The following is an 8,775-nucleotide window of genomic DNA, read 5'->3' on the forward strand; positions in this document are numbered from 1 at the left end:
CCCCCGTCTCGGGTCAAGTCAAGTGGCGTGCGGGTGGGCGGTGTGTGGCTGGCGCGTGGGCCCGGGCCGCCGCCCGCAGCAACGGTCGGCTGCGTCCGTCCAACGTCTTTCCTTTTTGTTTTGCTTTGGTTTCGAAATTCGAATCCCTGTGTTGGTGAGGGCATCCAACGGAACGCTCGTTCGCTTTTTTTGCGTGCTCCGCGGCTCCTGTTTTCCTACCCCACCCAAGTTGCACATAATTTCTATTACAAAATATTACTTCTTTTATGTCTTTTTTAAAATATACGGATTATTCAACTCTTTGACCAACACTTAATCTGCTCGTACTCACATGTTTTCATTTACATGTATAAGATTTTTGCTAAATTAAGTTTGGCTAAATTGGATAAAATTTATAGATAGAAATAATAATTTCTATAGTACCAAATTTGTTATATTTAGTCCATCAAGTAATACATATTTATAATGCATATGTTAGGTGCAGTGGTACAGCCAGCGTGGGGGCTCGGGGCTGAAGCCCCTTACCCTTAAAAACTCTAGAGGGAGGAAGGAGGGAGATGAAGAGAAAAAAAAAATGAAGAGGAAAAGTAGGGGTTGGAGGAAGAAGGAAGATGAGCCCTTACCTCCAATTTCTGGATCCGCAGTATAATTGTTGATATATATTTTATAGACTTAGAACAAATCTAGTACAAAATGTAAATGAAAAATGGTAGGAGTAGTTAATTTTGACAACATTTCCATTTGAACACTTCCTGATTTGTTGTCTTCATGAGTCAGTAGTTTTAAAGACAATTTATAGTAGTTCCAACTTCGTTTCCTTGCATCTTTTGCACTTGCATTTGGTGGTGTCTTTTGTTCTACTAGAAATGGTTATACTCTCTTTCGCTCTCCCCCTCTTTCTCTCACACTCTCTCTATCTGAATATATGATATTTGGGATAGCTAAAAAGTTCAATGTTATATGATTGATTGTGAAACATTATTCATTGGTAATGTGTATTGTGATGTATGTAAATCTTTTATTTGGAGAAATGAACGCTCGACATTCTTATAGTAGTAATTGTTAACAAGTAACAAAAACAAATGTTAGTGTTGGGGGAGCCACCTTCGGACATGATGAAGGCGCGACCCGATGAACCGCTTCGGAAGGGTAGGCTTTGGAAGGGCAGGCCCGGATGCAGATCGGGGATGAGGACATCGGCCAAAGGCTTCTTCTCGAAGACCAAGACCGGGAAGCGGACTCTCGGAGGGAGAGCACGGACCCAGACAGGTGAAAGTCGTGGGCTGAAGGTCCAGCGCCGAAGGCCCGAAGCCGAAGGCCTTCAAGGGACGGGTCAAGGGCCAGCGCGAAGAGGGGCGACGTTGAGCTAGCGAAGGGCGTGTGGGCCCACTGTGGGGCCACCCGCAAACACCAGCTGTAACCCACTATCATTGTAATATTACTTGTTTGCCCACAGAATATTCTTAGAATCTAGCAGTTGAGGGATATTACGGGGATTACAGGCTAACGAGTATGTGAACCACCACTTATAAATACCCCTGTAATGGTCGTTGATGGGACATTGAATACCGATGAGCAGTTACGCTTGCATTATGCTTTGTGTTCTTATTTTCTGAGCCATCTGCGAAGGGGGCTTCGACCTCCAGTTCTAGGGCTGTTGTGATACCCCTTCTCTCCGAAGGGTATCTTCCACCAACAGTTTTGGCACCCACCCGCTGTTCGTCCTAACACACCACATGGCAGCCAAGAAGAAGGGAAACGAGAGCACCTCGACAGAGCCCCCCACGTCTCCGGACAACGCCATCGTGCCGAGCGTCAACGCCGTCAACAGCGAAGATGCTTTGGTCGACCATGTCACCTGTTGACTGTCGTTAAGTGCGAAATATGACCGTCAACTATACTCATTTAAGAAGAAAAACTATACCTCTTACTCGCATATTTGTATCACTAACCTAGCTCCATAGTTGTTTTCGAGAATTTATGATTTCAGGAGCATAAGTCCGGAATAAGACGAAAACACGACGAATACGCAGACAGAAGTCGCAGATGATCGTGTTCTGCGTAACATGAGCAAAGGAGGCCCACAAACCAGACTAGACCAAACCAACCAACCAAGCCCCGGCACCGACCATCTGACATCAGGACCCACAGAGCAGTGAACCAGCGAAGGTCGGTGGGAAATGGCGCCAAGGGGGGTCGGCCGACACCCCTATGGAAGGTTTTCCTCCTGAGTTTTGGCGGGAAGACTGATCCTATCCTCTCAATGGCGGTTTGGCATGTTTCCATACGAAGAGATGGCGGGAACTGACCTCTCAAGCTATAAAAGGGGCCTCCCACCACTCTCTCAACACACACCACTTGGAAGCCTCTCTCTCTACACTCTCTTGTGACTTGTACTCCTTAGGGTAGTGGAGCTAGGCTAGTACTTCATCTCTTAGCGAATCTAGTCGTCCTCGGGGTCGGTGAGCAATCCTCGGCCTCTGGTATGGCTTTGTATTCCGACTTTCTTTATGCTAATCATTCAGAGCTCGTTCTTGGTTATCTTGCTATGTTCGTAGCTTGCTTAGCCTTGGTTAATGTTTATCCAAGTTATAGTAGTTGCATGCTTAGACCAAATGATATGGGTAAGGATATCGGTTCGTTGTGCTTTCGGGCTTACCTTAGCATCTTACCTGTCCATCCGAAGGGTGGGGGACCCGGGGGTGCTAGGGTAGTGACCTCATATGCGGGCATGGTGCCCGGGTATGCGGGATCCTTCGAATATGACGGTGCTCCATGGTGTGACTGGGGGTAGACCGCAGGTGGTGACAGCCCTGTCGGTCCGCCGGGAAGCTGCTTCTCGGTTAGTGTTGTCCCCGACATTCGGGTACGGTGTAGGAGTTCATGCAAAGATGAAACAGGACTGGATGTTCTCCAGTGCAGGTCATTCTCCCCGATGTCCCTAATTTCCCGGCACCTGCAGCTTTAAGCAACGCAGCTAACGTAACTTATCTGCTAACATGATTAGTATAACAGGAATCTTTGCCTATGCTCCCACTAACCTTAGGATTGCTTGTTTATTCTTTATTCATGAGAGTTGGCTGCTCTGTGTGTGTCACATTACCCCTGATTATCCTTATTATATATCACTTACCCCTGTATAGTCAGTGGTCTTCATCTTGCTCATATGTGTCATGGTTATGTAACTAAGTAAATACACTTTACACAACCTAGCCATCCCTTGGGAAAATATAAATAACGATACCCTGAATACTTCCGGGTGAAATGCTACAACGGTATATCTGTGCGCTTGCAGATCCTTCTGTAAATGTTAAGACATACCACACGACATCTTCGAGGCGCCATAGCTAGGAACTAACCACTCCTAGTGATGACGCTAAGAAATGCCAACAAGCATTTTTGGCGCCATTGCCGGGGAAGACACTAGGTGTAAAGATATTTACTAAAGTACATAAACATGGCAATATAAGTAAGAGGTAGCTACTGCTTATACAGGCTAATGTGTTTATCTTCTTGTTTTCTCCTAATTGGATGAAAACAGGGTAGTGTATGTCTGGTTTCTCCTTGCCGACAAATTTCATTGAAAATCCCGAGAAGCTCATGAGAAGGGTCCGACCTCGCGTCGTTCCTCCTCCGATCTCGCAGTCGACAAACGAACCAGCTTCCCCAGCACCATCAACTGAACTCATGGCTGAGAAGACTCTCCGCGACTTCTCCGTCCCCTCAGCTGCCAATGTGGCAACTGAACCCAACGTTGATGTTGGGGACGTGAACTTTGAGCTGAAGTCCAGCCTCATAAATATGGTGCAGGCTAGCCCATTCTGTGGCAAGCCGAATGAGGATGCTAACGCCCATCTCCAGAACTTTCTGGAGTTGTGCAAGACCGTAACCATACTGGGCGTTACGGCTGATGCTATCAGGCTCCGCCTGTTTCCTTTCTCTCTCCTAGGGAAGGTGAAACAATGGTTTTATCAGAACAAGGAAGCCATTAGCATGTGGGACAAGTGTTCCACGACGGTCCTCGCTATGTTCTTCCCGTTGGGCAAAACCAATGTCCTACGTGGAAGAATCTCAAGTTTCCAGCAGACAGGGATGGAATCCACCCCAGAAGCTTGGGAAAGGTTGCAAGAGTAGATACTCGCCTGTCCTCATCATGGGATTGACGAGTGGCTCGTGCTCCAAAGCTTCTACAACAGGCTAACGACTACATCTAGAGCCCATCTTGATGCTGCTGCTGGAGGAGCCTATCTCGATCTCACCATTGCCAAGGCTACGGTCTTAATCGAGAAGATGGTCTCCAACCAGGGCTAGAACAAGGAACGTTCCCAGCCCAGAACCAAGGGCGGAATGCATACCGTCAAGGAGACGGACATGCTCGCCGCCAAGCTGGACCTCCTACTAAAGAAGATTGATGAAGGGAACCGGCCACAGATGCCTGTTCCCATCCATGCTACAAACTCGTACTTTACGTGCGAGGTTTGTGGTGACGGTGGACACTCGGGGAATGACGGCCCCGAGACCCGAGAAGATGCAGCCTACATCAACAATAACAACACCGGATTCCGTCCACAAGGAGGCCAGGGGTGGAGTCAGACACGCCCACTATGTGGCAGAACCACCTGAATTATCCCGGTTCAAGTGCGCTGGCCATCACCCTAAAGGAAACACAGGCTCAAACGCACTTTAAACGGAACAATTCTTGGTTTGTCGGGTAACATCCCGATACCACCACCGGTTCTCGGATCGAACAAGCATACCCCGCACAATGGCGAGTCCAGAGATATTACAACCATACATATTTTACAACACATGCATATTATTTATTACAAACCAGTTCAAAGCATTATTACAGATCCAAACTCAGTAAACGTTATACAAGCCATAAGTTTAATGTTCAGAGTTTAAAGCAGCGGAAAGAAAACACGACGGCTACAACACGTCGCAAAAGCATACCAAGCTAGCCCAAGCAAGGTATCACTCATCGGGGTCATTGCTGGCCGAAGACGGATCCCATTCTATGGACCAGCCAGGAGGCAAAGAGCAGGGCCAAGACAGACTAGCGATCTGGTCCTCAAAACTCATACCTGAAAAAGGTTTCAACAGCAAGGCTGAGCATTCTAATACTCAGCAAGACTTAACCGTCAACGGATATACTTAGTCCACCTAGCTAGACTATGCAGGGTTTTGTAGGCTCTGGTTTTCTTTTGCTGAAAAGCAATAAAGAGTAGGTCCTTACTTTCAAATTTTAGCTTCCAAGATTCTAGTTGATTAACCATTCTATGTAAGCAACTACTCCTATTCAACCATGGTAGAACTTTAAGCAAACATCAAGATTGATCATAATAATGTTACTCTTATTACTCTGTGTGGCAAAGGGATCAAGCAGTCCCAAACCGTGAGAAGCGGACGATTCGAATCGAATTTGTTAACCTGGCCAGGCAGACCTAACACACACGTTTGGAACACCGTCGGGTCGTTCCCAAACAACCGTTTACCTTTCATTCCAACCTGTGGATAGGGTCACTCTTCCCGACTACAGGGCACCATCTTCCTCCCTGTAGCCGCGGTGTTGCGCAACATAAACATAAATAAAAACCTATCTCTAAGAGAGAGTGAAAGGTATATCCACTCACCGGTCCGATCGGCTACTAGGCTTACCGCGTACCATATTTACGACATGTGGCTAGTACGTTCAAAAACTTAACCACCGCTACCACACACCGCGACCTTAGCAAGTTCATCAACACAAATAGGGTCTCACACAAGGTCATGATATTGAACATGACCCCGTCCGTCGTCCTTATATTGATAGTAGAAAGTAAACAAGCAATTCCTATAGAGCTCGCGAGTGACAGGCAATCACTCGACTTTTACCGATCATATAAGCTTAGCAATTATTCGAACTCAGGTCTAGTGTTCAGTACATAGGTTTCTAGGATCATGCATATAGGGTTTCAATTCAAATCCTAAGAACTGTAAATGCAAAAGTAAGTAATAACGATAAATTGTAATAATTTGAAATACTGGGTTATGTCCGGGGCTTGCCTTCGCGGTAGTCACTAGATAGATTAGCCTTGGGCTCTTCCGGATTTTGGTCCGGGTCTTCAGTTAGTACAGTGGCGTTCAGCTGGGCCTCTTGATCACCTTCGTCGGACTCCGGGATCAGCTCGTACGTCCCGTCCGATAAAACAGTCGTATCTATATGTGATGCAAGAAACGGTATTATAAACACACGCTTCACAATAAAGTTGCAATTTAAATGATAACAAACATAACTAAGCATATGGGCAATCGTTTATAGAGTAGTTATTTAACATTGCCTACTACACAAAACAATATGATTAACCTCACAAGACAACTTGATTAACTTCACAAAGTAAGTTTTAGTTAACTCACATAGCATTTAAAACATGGTTCGCTAAGAATAGAGTAACTCAGAATACAGCTAGCATTTAAATGTAACAAAATTACTTCAAACATTTAGTATAGAGAGCAATCTACCTTGAAAATTTCATGCCATTTCATACAGCCAATTATTCAGAATAAATCATTCACTCAGACAGCACCTAGAATAAGATTAAATTCTACAGGTTAAACTAGAGTAAAACAGAAGCTATAAATTTAACAGAAAACCAACACAGTTTTAACTAAGCTGCTGTATATTTTTCATGATTTTATCTGCACAGAATTAATTCTGATAAAAAGAACAAAACTAGCATTAACACATCAAGATTCATTTTTAACTTCTGTTCTAGACATGATCAGTTGTTCAAACTTCATGGACAAGATAACATATTCAAAATGAACATTCAGAAATATTTTAATGATTTATCGTGAAAATAAACTATTTACCATAATTAAAGTCTACTTAATAAATATTAAATCAAAGAAATAGCTAAACAGATCAAAAATTTCTAAAACTTGGGCAACAGCAAGGATTTAGTAACGTGTAATCATGGAAAATGTTTCACACCCATAATTCTAATATTTCTACCAGCACAAATATATTAGCGTAACTAGTAGATCAAGGAATCTTGAAACTTTGACCTAGTTAATGATGTGAAAAAGGTTTCAAAATTTTACCAGACACTAGTACTATTGCAAGACACAATCAAGCCAAAAATCACATGTAGTTACTAAGTAGAACTCCTAGAACAAATAAAGCCTATTTATTCTTTCCTTTTTCTTGGATTAAAATACAGACCAAAAATGAAGATGTGCATGTAACAAAACTTATAGTTCTTGTAACATGGATTCCAAAACATTTGGGTTTGTATTTTTCTGATTTTTCTACGAATTTCTAGGCATTTTCAAAGTTCACTGGTTTGAATTCTAGAGTTCATGAACATTTCTCAAATTAGCCCCTGGAACTTTCTTTTCTTTTCAAACGAGGTCCCTGGCCAGAGCAGGGGAGGAATGGAGCTGCAGATCCCGGCGAGGTCCGGCCCTGGGGCGAGGGGGAAGGTTAGGGGAAAGAAGGAGGAAGTCCTTGCGCACCTTTTGGTGGTCTTGGATCGGTGGGAGAAGGTCGGGAAGGTGCTCGACGGCGGTGGACTGGGAGCGGCGGCGGAGGTTCAACGGCGGCGAGGTTCTCCGGTGGGTTCTGGGCGAGGAGGAGTGGTCTGCGAGCTGCGCGAGGACAAGGTAGAGCTAGAGATGGGGTCAGCGCGGGCGGAGCGAGTCTGGAATGGCGGGTCGACGGTGAGCTTCGAGCTCGCCGACGTTTGTGAGGGGTGGCTGCGGTGTTCTGGGGGCTCTGGGCTGGGAGCTAGCGAGTGAGCGAGTGGATTGGGTTGCTGGGGTGCTCTGGGTGCTAGGGCGCGCGAGAGATGGGATCCGGGGTACTGCGTCGGGCTGGCCACGGCGGCGGCAATGTGGCGGCCGCAGAGCTCGTCGGGGTGGCGTGGCGATGGAAGGAGGGGTCCAGCGCGAGGGGAAGTGGGTCCAGGGGTTCGCGGAGGTGGCACGTGAGGCGGTGGGGGAAGCAGGAGGTGGCCTGCGGCCTCCCATGGCGGTAGGTGGCGCCGCTCAACACCGGCGGCAGAGAGAAACAAAGAAGCAGAGAGGTGGGAGATGAAGACTGGACTGATTTGCAATTTCCAAAAAGTTTAGGGGCCCTACTGTAAAACAAAAATAACTCCTAAACTAGGGCTCAAATGAAAAAGTTCCCAACATGAAAGTTGTTCAACCTTTCAAGATCTACAACTTTGATGTTGTGGAAAAATTGATTTGACCAAAGGTTGACAAGTTATTTTGAAAACATAGGAAGGATTTTGAATTTAAAGGACTTTTGTCTTTTCCAAAGCAAATTCACTTTAAGTTTAGACTTAAAAGTAAAATTTGTTGCCATGTAATGATTGCATTGAATTTTGCAAATAAACCCTCGATCAAAACAATAATCACACATCCTATTCAAATAAAACTATAAGAATGACCCTACATCAATTCATATTTACACAAATGGGCCTGATATTTTTAAAATAGACCCTTGCTCAAGAAATTTCGCACATGAAGCACAAAAAATAAATGCTGTTCTACTGTGCAGACACCTAGGGTGTCACACACCATTCCAAGGAGGAGGTAACAATTTTAACTCAAATTTCAATTCGAACCAACCCTCCTTGAGAGACCTTGTGTTTGGCCAAGCTAAAATCAATGAATCTTTAAACAAAAAGCTTGCTGCCAACGATAAAATTCTGGAAAGTATACATGCTAAAGTTGAAACTCTTTCTTCTGCTCATAAAAATCAACTAAGTTTCAACAAAATGATAGAAA

At 45.0% G+C, this 8,775-nt stretch overlaps 1 non-coding gene across 1 annotated transcript; it reads right to left on the bottom strand.

Moving 5' to 3' along the window:
* Window positions 1-4,053: 4,053 nt before the first annotated feature.
* On the bottom strand, window positions 4,054-4,160 carry LOC120668184. The gene has a single exon (XR_005672283.1). It is a non-coding gene; the product is annotated as a small nucleolar RNA R71 (small nucleolar RNA).
* Window positions 4,161-8,775: the final 4,615 nt, after the last annotated feature.

This window comes from Panicum virgatum, chromosome 3N (assembly GCF_016808335.1).
Source record: "Panicum virgatum strain AP13 chromosome 3N, P.virgatum_v5, whole genome shotgun sequence".
NCBI classification, from domain to species: domain Eukaryota; kingdom Viridiplantae; phylum Streptophyta; class Magnoliopsida; order Poales; family Poaceae; genus Panicum; species Panicum virgatum.